An 18,669-nucleotide genomic window follows, 5' to 3' on the forward strand; every position below is an offset into this window, starting at 1 on the left:
CAGAAAAATATCAAAAAATGAGTGTTTTTTCTTTAAAATCTCAATCCAGTTATCACAATAACCCACAAAAATGGTATCAACTTGTAGAAAATTTTATTCTCTTTCATATGACATCACATTTGTTGAAATCTGATGTTTCTATCGAATTCTATCATTTAAATAACAAATTCAGTAAATATGGCGGCCATCTTGGACGCCATCTTGGATTTGGAGGCTTTCGCAACAAATTTTTTGAGGTAGACCAGTGGAATGTTGTTTGTTACAATAAAAACTTGAAAATAGGCATGGTCTACTTTGTAGAGAGAGTGCAACTCGACCTCTGTTTTTAGCTTTTGGCCCCCCGGTTATTCTGAAAAAACCCAAAATCGACAAAAACAACGGTCAAAATCTTTGTACCCCGCCTGGGAGGGAATTTGCTCTTGCGACTTTTGCCTGAAATCGTTGTCGCGGGTCACATTTGTTCAAGTGGGCACCATACCCCACCTGGGGGGCCCCCAGAGGGGCCCAAACCCCCCAAAATTAAGGAATCTTAAAAAATCTTCTTCTCTAGAACCAGAAGTGATAGAGCTAAGTTAATACTATGAATTAGTACATTGATGACTGTAGTTTCAAGTTTTTTCATGGCGGAATCAGGGGTGCCCCCCTTGGGACCCAGGGGAGGGGGGTGGGGAGGGGTCCTAATGGGGCCCAAATTGTACATTTTCATCTTTTTCTTGAAAATGCCAGTATGAATTTTCACCAAAGTTGGCAGGTAGCATCCCTAGGGGGGAAGAATCTCATTCCCATCAAATGGGCACCATGCTGCACCTGGGGGGCCCCAGGGGGCCTAAATTTGGACCGAAATTGTAAATTTTCATTTTTTTCTTGAAAACCCTATCACCAATTTTCACCAAACTTGGCAGGTAGCATCCCTAGGGGGATAGAATCTCAATTCCATCAAATGGGCACCATGCCCCACCTGGGGGGCCCCAGGGGTCCCATCCCCCCCTTCTGTAAGGAATCTTTACAGATTTTCTCTAGAACTGGAAGTGATTGAGCTATGTTAGTACAATGAGTTAGTGTATTGATGACTGTTGTTTCAAGTTTGTTCATGGGAGAATCAGAGGTGCCCTCCCCCCCCCCCCCCCACCCCCTTGGGACCCAAGGAAGCGGGATGGGATGGGGGGTGTCCAAATGCGGGCCTAAATTTTCATCTTCTTGCTGAAAACAACGTAATGGATTTTCACCAAACTTGTCAAGTAGCATTCCCATAGGAATAAGATCTCAAAGTGTTTGAGTGGGCACCATGCTTTCCTTGGGGGCCCCAGGGGTCCAAACCTCCTAAATTAATGAATATTAAATAACATTTTTCTCTAGTTCTAATCAAAAGTGATAGGGCTTTAAGTCTTTTTTCCCAAGCTGCATAATCCAACATTCTATAAAGTACAGTGTACTTGGCAGGTATTTTTACCAGTGTGATGGAATATGTAAATGGACACCATGCCCCCATTCTCAAAGCTACCCCCACCACAAGTTTCCAATGTTCTCAGGTAAGAGTCTGCAAGAATGCATGGAAGGTGAACTTGCGATACTCAGGTGAGCGTGTGACCCCCAGGTCTCTTGTTTTATCTTAAGTTTTTCCTGATTGATGCAATTACCTCATGTCAAGAATTTGAATGATATTTCTGTGCGTAGGACCCTAATATGATGAATGACTGAGCCTGTGTACACACACACACTATTCAATAGCCAAGTATTGGTGTGTCTTTATTCACACACACTGTACTATTCAATAGCTGAGTATTGCATGAGATACTGTAAAAGTGGATATTTTCGCGCGACTAATTTTTCGCACTCGGCCCGGTAAGAAGAGTTTCGCGTGTTTTTAATTCTGCGGAATCAAGGCAGTAAGTACGGGAACATATGGCAAGCAAAAATATTTGCGTGTTTTTATTTTTGCGCTAGTTTCTGGTTGCGCGAAATGCGCGAAAATTTCAACACTGCGGAAATTTCCACTTTTACAGTAGTGCTATTGTGTAATGTGTGCTGGATTGCAATTGCCGCCATGGCTATGCTTTGCACACCAACTTGCAATCACGCTGTACTTTCTTTTTTAGGTTTTTTTTTTTTTTAAATGTCCTCAGAATTTGCTTCAGAGACAGTGATAAGTAGGTAATGAAAAAAAAAATGTCACTTAATCGCAGAACATAGCATTGTCTGTATAAGATTGATCTCAATGCAGTGGTTGATATCGCATTGCTCATTGGCACATTGTATAGTCCCAGGCAGGCGATTCTGTGAGTTGGAAAGGCAATGATTTGCTTGTGCTGACGCATATGCCTCACCCCGACTTAACTGCTGTATTTTTGTTAAAAATAGTGTGGCATTATCACTGGTGAATACGGTAATTACTTTATTTCTAATCTTGTCATAAACGTATCTCTGTTTAACTGTATGTGTTTACAATTTCTCTGCCTATATCTCAACTAGTCAAGTTTCCGTTCGTGATAGCTCCATACACACTAATACTTGTAGCTAGAAACGCATTACACATTCTATGACAGCTAGCCTAACTACAATGTAAGTACAGCTGTAGTGCTAGATTGAGATAGAATGTGCCTTTACAGTGGCAGATCCAGGGGGGGGGGGGGCACACCGGACATGCCCCTCCCTACCCCCTTTATTTATTTTTTTTTACAAAAGAAATGTGACCCGCTACAACAAAAGGATTCGAAAGTCGCAGGAGGTCGATTTTCTGAAAATGACATGACATTATTCCCATACTCTTCCATTTTAATTTCATATATAACACGACTCATAAAAGTACTCAGTTGCGGAGATATCGATGATTTTATTAGCAAATGTTGAGTGGTTAAAGAAATCAGCATTTCGAGAAAACCACCTTTCCTTCCAACGCTATCATGATTAAGGGGAGGCAAGACAGTTTTCACCGCTGGACAATAGAAGGTATACCCCTGGCATGTTCAATCAAGCTTAGCGCCAGCGGTCTACGCATGACCAATCAGTAACTGGGATGCCACGCACAGACCAACAAGATCACTGAATCGTTGATAGGGGAGGAGTCTTGCTGCGGCGCTGAATCCAAATCTTCAGACACATTTCTTTTCCATTGAAAGTCAGAAAATCATGGGCCAGAAAAACGCTATTTTCTTTCCTTACCTTTGATTACTTAGCTTCGAAATTTCGGCAGATGATAGACAATACATTAGACTACAAAATAATGCCAAAAACAGAAATCCGATTGTTTTGACCGATTTTGATGATCTGACTTCAATCACGATTTTCTCGGCTCAGCCGTCAGCAACTTTAGGATCCTTTTGTTGTAGCTGGTCACAAATAAAAAGAAAAAATGGAGGGGGCACATGCGCCTCCCCCCACCCCCCTTATGGAATTCCTGGATCCACCCCTGCTTTACGCAATTGATTACCTTTAGAAATCAAGCTTAGCACTATGGCTTGATTTTATTATTTTCCATATTCTAATAATCCTCAGTAACTCCATTATGACCACAAGGCGTGAGTGTCCCACCATGAACATTGTACTAATTAGCTAATTCCCTCAGTTTTGGAACATTTGACTTGAGATTTGGCACATGTGACCAATGTGATTTTTTAGGTGTGCAAAACATATCTTTTATCAATGTTTACCAATTTGTTGCCATGGTGACATTTTTCTTGACAAAAATCAATATATATTGTGGATTCAATTAGACTCTCAGTTTTTTAGGATTTGACTTGAAATTTGGTGCATGTGACCACTGTAGTATTTAGTTGTGCAAACTTGATATTTCCTCAGTGTCAAACAATGTGTATCTACGGTAACAATATTTTTTCAATAAAAATCATACACAAAAAAATGTGGATTGCTTTAACTCCTTCAGTTTTTAAGCATTTTAGTTGAGATTCAGCATATGTGACCATAATAGTTTTTAGATATCAAAGCATGCTAAACAAATCCTTTGTCAAAAGAAACAGTGCATTGCCATGGTAACATTTTTTTTTGGGGGGGGGTATAATAGGCACACAAAATAATATTGTTGATCAAGCTAACTCCCTCAATTTTGTAGCATTTGACTTGAAATCTTGCACATTTTATGTGACCACTTAAAGCCATTGGAACAAGAAGCAAAACTTATGAAAATCAGATGAAAACGGGTGTCAGAGCAAAGGGAAATGTCTCCTGAAACAGGTTATCAATATAATTTATTACAAAATATATATAGTAACGCTTGTATTGTTATACTATGCAAGTGATGTATCTGTGCTGTGTTTCTTGGCTACAGCTTTCTCATTTGACCCATCAGAATGTCCAATTCTGACATTCATGTACAATTAGGCTGAGTTTGATTTTGAGAATTCACTCGCTGAGGACTGTGATGACAGTATCAAAGTCAGGGAGATAAGAAAAAGCCGACAAAATCACTGTTAGCAATGTCACTTCCCTGCACTATGTCTATACGGAATGTTTGTATCAATGCTGCAACAACAGGCTCTCAGCCTGATGTCATTTCAGTCTCATGAACTTTGCTGTCTGATCAGTTTCTGGTGTTCAGTAAGGGGTGTCTAAACGATGGGCCAGATGAATAAAAACTCGCGATTGCTTGTGCTGGCCTTTTGCTTGAATCTGTATGTATAAAAACAAGCAACTGCTTGCGAGCAAAAGCTTTTGCTAGCAAACACAAATACTTGCTTAGAGACCAAGCATTTGCTTTAAAACTTGTGCATAAAATTGACCTTTTGCTTGTTCCTACTAGCAATTGCTTACGATTTTCAAAGCTCTGTAAAACGAGCCTGAGCTTTTGTTTAACTGGGATGTTCGCATTTAAAGGGACTGTACAGTACTGGTTGAGGCGGGGATTCATGTTTTGAACATTCTTAAGTGAGATAATGAGAAACCTCTTATGAAATATGAAAGAGCATGTAACATTAAGAAGGATTCAATGTTTATTTAATAAGAATTGGTTTTCAAATGGCTGAGATATCTAAAAAAGTGATAATAATAAAAGGCGACAGGCCGCGCGTTTTATTAGGATCTCTTTGTTTCACCTTGTTTTTGGATATCTAGGCCATTTCAAAACCGATTTTCATCAAATAAACTTTTGATACCCCTTATAATTGCATGCTCTCTGACATCTCATAGAGTGGTTTCTGAATATCTCGCAAAACATTAAAAGCTAAATCCTCACCTCACCCAGAACTGTACACACCCTTTAAGTATCATTTTCATATTCACAATAGAAAGGCCAAACTTTTGCAGGAGTGGTTAAGATTTTCAGTGTCTGAATTTTTTTCCTTGTTCCTAGTTTATCTGCCAACAACATATGAAACTGGCATGGTGGTACCTTTCCAAAATAATAATTCCCTAAACCAACTGTAGAAATTATAACATATCACATTAAAACTGCATTAATTTGCAAAAATTAATCCTCAGAGTAACATCTTTTATGAGTGATTTTGCGTGGATAGCTGTACACATTTACACTGTAGCTCGGTCGATGCATGCAAGCTGTGCTGTTTCCTTGTGACTTCTGCATATCATTACCATTAATTAGATCGGAAATTGTTTTTCTGATTTTGGCAAGGAAGTGCTCCCAAACTGCTCTATGTTTGTCATGTTATTTCATCATTATTGCATATATATAGTGGAACACAAATGTTTTATACTAGAGGGTAAGCGTTTATCCTTCGAAAAATTGAAATAGGTTGAAATTTCTTTAATTGTAATTGCAATCCCTTTTTAACGAGTAGCATTAAAAATTTTATTAAACTTTGGTGGCAAGGTTTTCCTGCAAATTGATGAAAAAGAAAAAAAAATGGACATCTTTGGTTTGGTTATAGAATGTGTCTTGTTTTTTTTTTTCAAGCATGTTTGTGTTTTTGACATCCTCTTACACTGAAGTGAAAAGTGTGCTTCTACTTTAAAGCTCACCTTAGCTAAAGGCCCTAAGTGAGTTATTGGGATCATTCACCATCTGGTGTGTGTTGTGCGTAAACTTTCCATTTTTCATCATTTCTTGAAAACACCATGAAAGATTTTCACCGAACTTGGCATGTAGCATTCTTATGTTAATAGGGTCATAATTTGTTATGTACTCTGTCAAATGTCAGAACTCACCATTTATCCACTACTCTTACTGCACACAAGATTTTGAAACATATTTTCCCCAATATTTTGTTTGACTTTAATAAAAACAAGTGTCCTAAATTTCTATGTTAGAGTATCCTAACATTCTGTTTGGTTTTTTTTTCCTCAATTCTTTTGTTGATATCTAAAGTGGCATTGACTGGAATGATGCACATGTGGTAAGGCGTCTCTTTGCCTTATTCCAAGGCAGCGTGGCAGTGAAAGGTCAGGTGAGTGAAGTGCTTACATGGCAATTACTGAATATATGTGTAAATATCCCAGAAGCGTGAAAGAGATGACAAGAATTTGTAAATTTCTCAGGAGCTTGGAAGAGAGGTGAGCTGCAAGTGTGAGGTGAGATTCAAAGTCAGTGTCAGAACTAATCTTCTGCGCCTCTATCTTAAAGTGGATCAATTGTGAGTAGCACAATTCAGTCATATAGCATTGTATATACTGTTGGTGGTAATGAGTATAAACTGTTCATACAAATCACTCTTATGGAATACAGGATTGTAAAATTTTGACAGGTGACATTGTAGCTTCGGGGGGGGGGGGGGGGGGAGCCAAAATTAGTGATACAATTGTATCATTATGGGTGCACAAATCACTTCATGAGTGTGATGCAGTCGATCATTATACCTGTAGTCTATGTGAGTGTTGTAATCTATGCACTGTGTTTTTTGCTGCACTGCAACTTTCTTTGGTGAACCATCAAAATGTCCAATTCTGGCATTTATGTACTATTTGACTTTGAGTGTGATGTCAAGAGTTCATTTGATGATTACTGTGATGACAGTTACTGTAACATATACTCTCCACTATATGTCACAAAGCAGATGGATGATTGCAGAGACAGATGTGACAGTATTGAAATTGAGTCTCTGTTCACCAGAACACTGTATACTAGGCATTGTTTCTCAAGTTAGAAATCCTCAATGTACCACTCCTTTCTTGTTATTCATTGCACAGCCCACTCCAAAGCCAGAAGAAAAACGGGCACCAGTCAGTACCAGAACCAGGCTCAAGTTATTCCCATACCTCCTTAGATCCAGGCTGGCAGCAGACCAGTTTCCAGCCTGCATTCAGGTAAGTTTTGATTACCTGAATTTCTCCTGTGCATTCCTTTTTTATGCCTCCGCCACGAAGTGGTGCCGGAGGCAATATGTTTTCGGGTTGTCCATTCGTCCGTCCGTAATGAATTTTGTGGACAGGGTAACTATCAAAACCTTTTGAGGTATCCTAATGAAACTTGGCATGTATGTGTATTATGGGGTGAAGTTGTGCCTATCAACTTTTGGGTGCGCATGCTCAAGGTCAAAGGTCAAAAGGTCAAGGTCAAATACTTAAAATGTCACTATTTCCATCATATCTATGCAATGCCTGAAGATATTTTCTTGAAACTTAGTGTATACATGTATTACCCGATTAAGATTCTCTGGTGAAAGTTTGGGTCATGAGGTCAAAGGTCAAAAGGTCAGGTAAAATATTAAAACTTCGCCTTTTTTTCTCTGTACCTTGGAAATTGTTCAAGGTATCTTCATGGAACATAGCGTATTTAGGGTTCATGGGGTCAAAGGTCAGGAGTCAAAGGTCAAGGGCAACACTTCAAAATTTAACTATTTCCCTCATGTTTATTCAATGCCAGCAGGATTTTTTTTTTTTTTTACACTTGGTGTATGCATGTATAACCTAATAGAGATTCTCTGGAAAGTTCTTTTTTTCTTTTGTTTTTGCCTCAACGGTCAAAAGGCCAAAGATCAAGTGAAAGTGCTGAACTAAGTTTTTGCTCCATATCTCGGAAGTGGCTCAGGTTATCTTGAAACGTACACGTACTACATATTTATGCATGTTCTGCCTGACAGTGATTATCTTATGAATTTTAGAGTCAAAGGCCAGATGAAAATGGTGGCAATTTACTATTCAATACAAAAATTGCACTTTTTCTCCATACCTTGAAAATTACTCAATGCATAAACGTATGAAAGGGTCAATGTCAAGTTAAAGTCCTTAACCCTAACTTACCTGGGGGGGGGGGGGCCATTATGCACCCCCCCCCCCCCCCCCCCCCCCCCCCCCCCCCCGACGAATTCCGCGACCATTCCGCCGCGCAAAATTTTTTGACCACGCCGCTCGCTGACTTTTTACTTTCAAGTCTCGCGCAACTTTTGAGACCAAATTTGTCGGGCCGGGGAATACCATTCCGAAGCCACGCCCCTTCAAAAAAATTTTGTCAACCCAAAAATTGCTCAAAAACGTGATTTTGTGTACAAAGGCAATACAAATTGTGTCTTTTCAAATAATTCGTATAAAGATTCATGTTTTTAATTTCAATGGCTGAAATAAATTCATTTTAGTATAATTATGCTTCCAAAGATGTTTATGACAAATTCTGCTGAAAAAAAACAAAAACAAAAGTTCAAAAAAATGATAAAACAATAAAAAAAATAGGAAATTAATTTTGACACTGAATTTTTTTTATGCACAAATGTTCGGAATGTCACTAGGAATATTTACACCAAAAATCAGCATTCCATAAGCTTTCATAAGCCAATTACAGACAAAAATGAGGTTTTTTGCATATATTTGCATAATTAATTGATTTAAAATAGAAAATGCAAATTTTTTGAAAATTTAACTGAACAGACTTGTAGATTACATCCGGCTTTATGTTCATGCAAAATTTTGCGCCGATCGCACAATCAACGGCCGAGATCTGAAGGGGGGCCATAATGGCCCCCCCCAGGAATTCAAGCTTGCTAAATAGCCCAGGTAAGTTAGGGTTAAATCCCAAATACATGCTCTCCTATTCATCCAATTAAACCTAGGTCAAGGAAGGTGAAAATTCAACACATTTGTGACAAACTTGTCATTGTAATGTTTTGCCAATTTTGTGAAAATGTAATCACACATTGTCCACATGTACTATCTAGACCTATTAGGAGAATCATGCATTATGGCGGAGGCATAATTTCTAGTTTCTGCTCTTGCTTTTCACAGAATTAAGCTAGAAAGCTGACTGTGTGTAGTGCAATTTCTCCTGCTTTAATAATCAGAAGGCTTCCGTTTAATTGGGGATTAACAAACCATCAGATTATATGGACCTCATTTCTTTCTCAAATTAATGAACCTTGTTTTATTTTTGGATTAGTTAATATATTAAAATATTCCTTCTGATGTGATAATGAAATCCATGAGATTGTTTTTAAGGATTTACAATCTCATGGATTTCATTTCCGCATCAGAAGGAATATTTTCAATCAAACCCATGCCGGGTAGCTTCTGCTAATTGCACAGTCTAATCATTTTTATGCCTCCGCCACGAAGTGGTGCCGGAGGCATTATGTTTTCGGGTTGTCCGTCCGTCCGTAATGAATTTTGTGGACAAGGTAACTATCAAAACCTTTTGAGGTATCCTAATGAAACTTGGCACGTATGTGTGTTAGGGGGTGAAGTTGTGCCTATCAACTTTTGGGTGCACATGCTCAAGGTCAAAGGTCAAAAGGTCGAGGTCAAATACATAAAATTTTACTATTTCCACCATATCTATGCAATGCCTGAAGATATTTTCATGAAACTTATTGTATACATGTATTACCAAATTAAGATTCTCTGGTGAAAGTTTGGGTCATGAGATCAAAGGTCAAAGGTCAAAAGGTCAAGTAAAAATATTAAAACTTCTCCTTTTTCCCTGTACCTTGGAAATTGTTCAAGGTATCTTCATGGAACATAGTATATATACATGTACTGACTGACAGTGATTATCTAGAGAATTTAGGATTCATGGGGTCAAAGGTCAGGGGTCAAAGGTCTAGGGCAACACTTCAAAATTTTATCATTTCCTTCATGTTTATGCAACACTTGGTGTATGCATGTATAACCTAATAGAGATTCTCTGGAAATTTTTTTTTTCTTTTGTTTCTGCCTCAAAGGTCAAAAGGTCAAAGATCAAGTGAAAGTGCTGAACTGATTTTTTCCTCCATATCTCGGAAGTGGCTCAAGTTATCTTGAAATGTACTACATCTATTGTATTTATGCATGTTCTGCCTGACAGTGATTATCTTATGAATTTTAGGGTCAAAGGCCAGATGAAACTGGTAACAATTTACTATTCAATACAGAAATTGCACTTTTTCTCCATACCTTGAAAATTACTAAATGCATAAACCTATGAATTTGTCAAAGTCAAGTTAAAGTCCTTAAATCCCAAATACATGCTCTCCTCTTCATCCAATTAAACCTAGGTCAAGGAAGGTGAACATTCAACACATTTGTGACAAACTTGTCATTTTAATATTTTGCCAATTTTGTGAAAATGTAATCACACAATGTCCACATGTACTATCTAGACCTATTAGGAGAATCATGCATTATGGCGGAGGCATACCAGTCGCCATAGCGACATTTCTAGTTACAACATTGGTTTGGGAAGTATGGCGCTGTGCTGGTGGTCATATCAAGCTTGTCAGCTTCTATCCATAGCACTTACCAAAACTTCAATGTGCGTATGAAGAGTCACCTTCCACACAGTTTTAGACATTATTGATGGACAGTGGAAGTGTTTGGCCAAAATATGTCTTGAGAAAGCAGTATGCTGTGAAAAGTTTGTTGCATTAAATTTTGTTGGACACCTAAGCGATGGTTCTTGATTATTAGGTGAGCACTGTAATTTAGTGAAGAATTTTGAGTAAGCTTACTTACCCACACACTTCTTTTTGTCTGTCTTGCATTATTCATGAACTTATGCCATTTTAATCCGATTTTAAAGCCCACAGTCAAATTTCAAGGAATGATTTTGTTGTTAGCAGGTACGAAAGTGATCAACAATATCTTGTTATATTTCTGTGTCAAAAGTTGTATTTCATGGAGGAAAATTACACTGTACATGTGCTCAAAGCAGTAATGTACATACGTGTACCTTTTTCTCTTCCAAGGGAGACTCTTTTGAGTTTTTACATTAATGTGACCGTGTATTACAGAACCCCCAAAAATTTGCCAGTCTTTTTTCCATTATTTAATCTCCAATTCTGAAAGAGAAGATTCTAAGCTTTAAAATTGTATGCAACTCATTGAGATTGAATATTCTCAAGCCACTATGATGGAAATAAATGTGTAGGAATGCTACTTTTGAGACAAGGCACTGTGAAGTAATGGGTCCATTCAAGTGCACCGAGTCGGCCTGTGTTGCATGTGGAACAGAAGAGGTTTAAAACTCCACAGTAGGGCAATTCCACGGTACGTAGGACACAGATGCCGAAAATTCAAAATAATATTTGTTTCAAACACCATACATTTTCAGACAATACTTGAGTTGAAGTTTTAAGAATCATTATGTTTTTCAATAAAAGCGGCCATTTTGATTTTCAAAATGGCTGCCAAAATATGCCTATAACTCAATGGTGAGAAAGAGTGTATTGTCACATAATTTACCATCTGTATATCCACTTTACTAGTACTCTAAACAACAATCTTTTATATGTATGCAGTTACCAGACATGTCTTTTGCCACATGATAGAAAGAAAAAGCCGGTTGCTTTAAAGAATTTTATTAAAACTTTTGATTAGTTTGACAATGATGGATGTAACGTCAGTTACCAAAAACAAGGAATTTTTAACTTTATTCATCAAAGAAAGTGAGCTGTATGATGTAACTTAGGATTTCTAATGTATGCCCATATGCCTTCCTTCAATACCAGAAAATAAGGATACTTGGCATACTGGGAAGTCAAATGAACACATCAAAATGTGTAACGTCAGTTACCGAAACGTCATATACCAGTATGTAACGTCAGTTACCATGACAGCAATCATAACTTAGGCAAATTTTTTAGACTTTAGGCCATTCAATACACCTGGGAAGTCAAAGGTTATCAACAAAGAGCAGCAATCCCTTTGATAGGGAATGATGTCATCACCATGGTACACTGTATGTCCATGAATACATTTTTTGTGGTTCATTTTATCTTATTTATTTATTTATATTTTTTTGGTGGAGGGGGCTTGAGCTTTTGATTTTCGGTTCAGCACAAGTTTAAGGTTAAATCATCTGGAAGTTTAGGTTTACCACATGCAATATATAATGCACTCAAATTACTATACAGTACATTCACAGTCCTACGGGATGATAAAGCTACCAAATTTGTAGGCCTAATCAGTGATGTGGTTGCATGGTAACCACCTTTTTCTATTAAAAAGCTTGTGTACAGCTGTATACAAACAGTTTCATAATCTTTAGTAATGACTACTTTTGCTAGCATTTTTCTTTTTTTTCTGGAAGCTTAGTGAAGTTTCTACCTCAAGGCAAATGCAGGAAGAGATATATTTCTTCGCTTGCACTTAAATGTTTGGTTTAGTTCATATGGCACTTCTTGAAATGGTACATAAGCAGGCCTGACATATGGCATGTACTGTCATTACTGTTTGAAACTAATACTGATGTTGCTCAAAGTGAGAGGTGATTCTAGGGTAAAATAAAAAACTGTTCATATTTGTTGATTACTTTATTTCATTCATGCAGGGACATTTTTGTAACAATACATGATAATTATGAACAGGAAGATTCGTTTATATTGATCTTAGAATTCTTTCATTGCAAAGTCCTATTTCTTGGTATCTGGGATGTATTTTCAAGCCTTGATATACCAGTGAAAAGGAAAAGAAAAACAATTACATTCCTTCAAGCAAGGAATAAACAAATGCCCCTTTGACCAAAAAAAGCATGCTTCTTCTTCACAGAAAAGGATATTAAAAATGTAACACTATTCATTTAAATCATTATTGATAATGGAGATCATTTTGTTATTTGTGGCCCTAACAATGCCTTGAGGGAGAAGGAGTAAAATAAAGAAAAGAAGAAAGAATACATCACAGTGGATTTCACATGAATATTTTTATTTGTATGTGTTTTTTCCCCATGACCTGAAAGATATGGGGTTTTTTTCACGCACAAAAATATCTGTGTTTTGTGTAGTACTGCAGGGCATTATGGGTGGGGTACTCTAGATAGAAACTTTCCTGTTCATAAAAAAAAGAATTAGAAAAAACCCTTAGTTATGTCAATATTAATACTTGGAACTGCTGAATCTAAATGGCTCTGTGTAATCATAACTGTTGAATAAGCATTCAATCTTAAGACAAATGTCAAGAAATATCCTCTGGTGCATTTACATGATTTTTGCTCAACTGTGCTATGGCATGGGGGGGGGGGAGCTTGCCCTCTAAGGGCCCCACCCCATTTGTGTCTTTAGATTTTGTTTTAATTTGTTGCTAAGTAAATGCCTGGGATTGTTACTAGTATACTGCAGCAGTATAATAACCTGTTAAATAAGTTAGTTCTTTGTAAACCCCATAGCAAAAGTATGTGTAACGTCAGTTACTGACATGTTTCCCTTTAAGTTTTCATCAAACACAAAGAAAATGGACTAATGTTTCATTTCATTTGGGTATTTGTAATTGATGAACCAACGTATGATTCCATATCAAACAAATCACTCTGAAAGGTCAGAATTATAAAATATCACAAAACTATTCCTAATCATTATTTTCCATGTGTAAACTCTATGGCAAATGTAAGCGTAACGTCAGTTACGTAACGTCAGTTACCGTCATGCCTTCACTGAAATTGGCATGGTGCTAAAAGGAAATATCTGAAGTGCACATTATTTTGCACACCTGTTCCCAAGAACCTTGGTATGTTGCCATATAAAGTACATAAAGTTTAGAAGTCAGGGACATGAGATATTTCCATTTAAATCTACACCATAATTTCCCATGTCCTTTTTCCGTAACGTCAGTTACCGACACATTTTCACTTGCTATGTGATAAGAAATGCAGTTTGAGAGAAAAACTTTCCACCCATTTCTTCATTCTCATGAACTCATTCATCAATGCTAATTACAAGCCCCAGGTGCTTTCATTCACAAAACTACAACATAAACAATTTCATGAAAATCCTTACGCGTAACGTCAGTTACCGTGGAATTGCCCAGTAACTGCTATAAAGGGATTACCAGGTCAACCTGTGACTTGGTAAACTCATTAACAATTTTATTAGTAATCATATCAGAGCATGAAAGCCTTTGCTGGTTGTCTGTAGTTTTCATATTACCTTTTACATACCTCAATGTCTAGAAATGGAGAAAAAAGACACCCCCCCCCCCAAAAAAAAAAAAAAAAAAAAATGGGTAGACATTAATTTACCAAAGCACTTCATACCGATTACTTGCTTGCAAACTCTGAATTGCAATGCAATAAGGGTAATTCTGTCACCAACCAAATGTCAAGATAGCCACAAAAAAATCAGCCTCCCAGGTTTACAGTTGTAGTTATGCAGTGTCACAATTGAGATGCAGAAAAAAAAAATGTATAACCCACCTATGCCACACTAATGATATTCTCTTTGTTTTCATACTTAATACAATACCATGTATATTTATTCAAAATTGTTGAGTCAAGTGTAGAATATTCATGTTAACACTTGTTATTTCAGCAGTTGTTTATTGTGTGCTTCCTGTCAAGGTCATCTTTGACTGTCTGTATGGAGCCAACCCTCACAACAAGCTCAAATCAATGGCAGTACAGTTTGTCCATCATCTGTGTTCTGCATGCAGTGATGCCCGTATGCAGCCTATGGGCCCAATTCTCTTGTCTGGGATGGTGAAGCTGATAGCAGAAACAACAAGTGTGAGTATGTAATATAGGAGATAGAGAGTTTCAGATGTACTATAATCTTTTTTCTTCATTTTATATGATGTCTATATTTCTGCTGTAATTAACTTTGATTAATGTGCTTGGAGCTGATCAGAGCATTTCACAAAACTCATCTTTTTCAAACATTGAAACCTCTCCAGGAGGTGTGGGATAAATTTTCATCAACATACAATATATCTCAGTTATGTGACTATTGTACTATATAGATGTGCAAACTTCATCTTTTGTCAATGTCAAAAAATGTGTTGCCATTGTAACAGCATTTTAAAAAAAAATGAAAATTATACAAATTACCAGTGGATTTTACTCAATCCCTTAGTTTCTGAGCATTTGACTTGAGATTAGATCTGATCTGGTGGAGTGTTCATTCCTGAGCAATTTCCATTTTGTGCAAGCTTCGTAGTTTTGTTTTGTTTTGTTTTGTTTGTTTGTTTGTTTGTTTGTGGGTTTTTTGTTTGTTTGTTTGTTTTTTTTTTTTTTTGGGGGGGGGACTTTTGTACTGGTTTGTTCATACTGGTTTGTACTGGTTTGTTACTGATGTGTTCTGCTGATGTTACTGCACGCACTCAATTCACATATACAAAGGTACATGTTTATTTGGGTTTCATTCCCCTTTGAGTCAATAAACATACAATTAGACCAACCTTTGAGGTCAGGGGAGTCTTCTGGGGTGAAAGAAATATTTGGTTACCTCAAATTAAATAATTGTATAAAGATAGGACAAAACAAGCATCAACCTTTCAGTCTCTTGATCTCCATAGACATTTATGCAAAGCACATGAAGTAGATTGGGAAACAGTGCTCACAGGGTGTAGTGTGAACATATTTGATAGTGTAAACATATATTTCCGTGGTACTAAAGTTTGTGCATTTGTCATTTGAGTTGCAATAAACCTCTTAGAAATAGTTATTAGAACAGGTATATTCTTGGGGTATGAGTTTTTCTTCCATTTGTCTCCCTCTGTACAAATGCAATCTTACAAATTTCATTTGTACTGAGAGAGACAAATTAAAGAAAAACTCGTACCCCGTGTGATCTCTTGCTTTCAGGTTTGTTTACATCTAGTAGTAATCCAAGTTTTTTGTTGGGTTATGACATATATCAAATGCAGCAGAATGATATTATTTCTGTATGATATATATACTAGTATATGAATTGCATAGTTTGTCTTGGTTTACATCTCTTACATTTAATTAAAGGTGCTTTTAGTGTGCAAACAGTGTGCATATATGCTTCGCCTGGTGTAATCCCACTCATTAGTGTATCTCCTGTTCATTCATTTTCAGGATGCCAAGCTCAGAAGTCTAGCATATATAGCAGTGGGGAAACTCTCCAGGTACGTTCTTTATTTGTGTTCCCTGTAAATCCTTAGATGAAAGCCAAGACAAGTGTATAAACATGTGAAAGAAAATTGAATCTCAGCTGAACAACAACATAAATTCCCATGCTACCCACAATTATGTTTTGACATTTTTCTACCTATCCAACTGTGTAAGTTTGATTACATTCTTTCAGTGCATCTACCATTAGCGAAAGTCACAACCTACCCATCAATACCAGTCGATTGATATTCAGAGAATATCAATAGCTCTTTTGTACTGAAAGAGAAGTTACGTTTTGATATTATGTTGCTATGTATAAAAAGTCACAGTTCAAGTACATCCTAAATCAGTGAAAATTTGGGAAAAATATCAGACACTTCAAAAATTATGTACTGTGAAAGTTAGGAGAGTAAGACAATTATATATACTGTAGCTCTGTGTGATATTGGTGTTGAGCAGCTCTCGATTCGCTCTGTACACAACATTTCCATTTTCTTGCATATATGGGCACAGATTAAAGAAACATGCAAATAGCAATAAGTGGGGGGGGGGGAGGGGGCAGCAGTGGAAATCATTGGGAGGAGAAAGATGAAATAGAAAGGAGGGGGAGAGGGAGAAGTTGAAAGTTAGAAAATCGTGGAGACAGGAGAGAGAGGTGAAGTTTCACAAAACTAAGAAAGAGAAATGAAGTCAGTGAACAATGTTGACTATGGAATGCGGAATAAAAATGACAAAAGGAGAAATAAATCAGGAAGGAAAGAGCTAAGTCGAGGAGAGATGAGACTATAGAGTAAAAGAAAATAAAGAAAAGGGGGACTGAAAGCTAGCAAGAAAGGGAAGGGGAAGAGTTGAGTGGTTACACATGCCCGAGGTGTCAAGTTCTTCAAGGATCTTGTTTATTCTTATTACTAGAACTCTTGCTCTATCTTAACAAGTACTCTTACTCAGTCCTTTTCAGTCCACTTCTCTCTTTCTCTTATACAATGTACTATAGTCTGTTTTCCCTCAACTTATCTCTTTCCTTCTTCTTTATTTCTTATTTATTACAATTTTGCAGTTTCTTTACAGGCTATTTCTAAGTGCTTTCTCCCCCCTTAGGACTACACTTTAACTTATATTCTCCCCCATTCCCTTTCTTCCACAGGAACCTTTTCAGGACTTAACTTTCATTCTTTTTTTTTCTCTCTCTCTCACAGTAGTCATTCCTAGGATCCACTCAACCCCCTCCCCAGAGTGTGGGGTATAAAAAGATCTTCTTGTCAGTGTTATTGTATCTCAGGTTTTCCCACATGTCAAATGTTAGTTTTAGGGCAGTCAAATGAAGCCACTGAAGTTTTTTCAGAAAAGCATGAAAATACATAATTACCCTACAATAGTGATACAGGATACTGTTATTCCTGTTTTGTGTCCTAATGTAGGAGACTGCCTCATTTGTTCACCAAAGACTTGGGCTTACTTCAGCAGTTTTTTGACGCAGTCTGCAAGGTTTGTACGATTGTTAAAGTGTGACATGACAAATTATACATGGTCATTTGGGTAGTTAATTTATTTCATCTCTTCCTTATATTGTTGTCCCCGCCGAACGAGTTCGAGCAGGGGACTATGAAACGGGCTCCGTACGTGTGTGTGTCCGTGTGTCCGTCCGTCCGTCTGTCCGTCCGTCCGTGTGTCCGTGTGTCCGTGTGTGCGTCCGTGTGTGATCAAAATCTTCAATTTGCTACTTCTCTGTCATTTATGAGCCAATTTTGATTCTGTTTGCTTTATATGATAGCACTACATGGGAGCTTTGAAACTTCTACACAGAATTTCAGTCGTGACCTTTGACCTTGACCTTTGACCTATATTGTACATTTTGCTACAAAATGCTACTCCTTCGCCATTTCTAACCCGATTTCGATTCCGTTTGCTTTATAAGATGGCACTAGGTGAGGGCTTCAAAACTTCTACACAGAATTTTGACCTTTGACTTCTTTGACCTTTGACCTTGATTTTTGACCTATATTGTACATTTTGCTACAAAATGCTACTCCTTCGCCATTTCTAACCCGATTTCGATTCCGTTTGCTTTATGTGATGGCACTAGGTGAGGGCTTCAAAACTTGTACACAGAATTTTGACCTTTGCTTTCTTTGACCTTTGACCTTGATTTTTGACCTACATTGTACATTTTGCTACAAAATGCTACTCCTTCGCCATTTCTAACCCGATTTCGATTCCGTTTGCTTTATGTGATGGCACTAGGTGAGGGCTTCAAAACTTCTACACAGAATTTTGACCTTTGCCTTCTTTGACCTTTGACCTTGATTTTTGACCTATATTGTACATTTTGCTACAAAATGCTACTCCTTCGCCATTTCTAACCCGATTTCGATTCCGTTTGCTTTATGTGATGGCACTAGGTGAGGGCTTCAAAACTTCTACACAGAATTTTGACCTTTGCCTTCTTTGACCTTTGACCTTGATTTTTGACCTGTATTGTACATTGGCTACAAAATGCTACTCCTATGCTTTGCCAT

The 18,669-nt window shown here is 37.4% G+C and overlaps 1 pseudogene; it reads left to right on the forward strand.

Annotated features, from left to right (window-relative positions):
• The window catches only part of LOC139744120 (proteasome adapter and scaffold protein ECM29-like), a 394,771-nt pseudogene that overhangs the window by 60,808 nt on the left and 315,294 nt on the right, over positions 1–18,669 (forward strand).

Source organism: Diadema antillarum, unplaced genomic scaffold (assembly GCF_040938485.1).
Source record: "Diadema antillarum isolate AM-2024a unplaced genomic scaffold, OU_Dant_1.0 seq00001137_RagTag, whole genome shotgun sequence".
NCBI classification, from domain to species: domain Eukaryota; kingdom Metazoa; phylum Echinodermata; class Echinoidea; order Diadematoida; family Diadematidae; genus Diadema; species Diadema antillarum.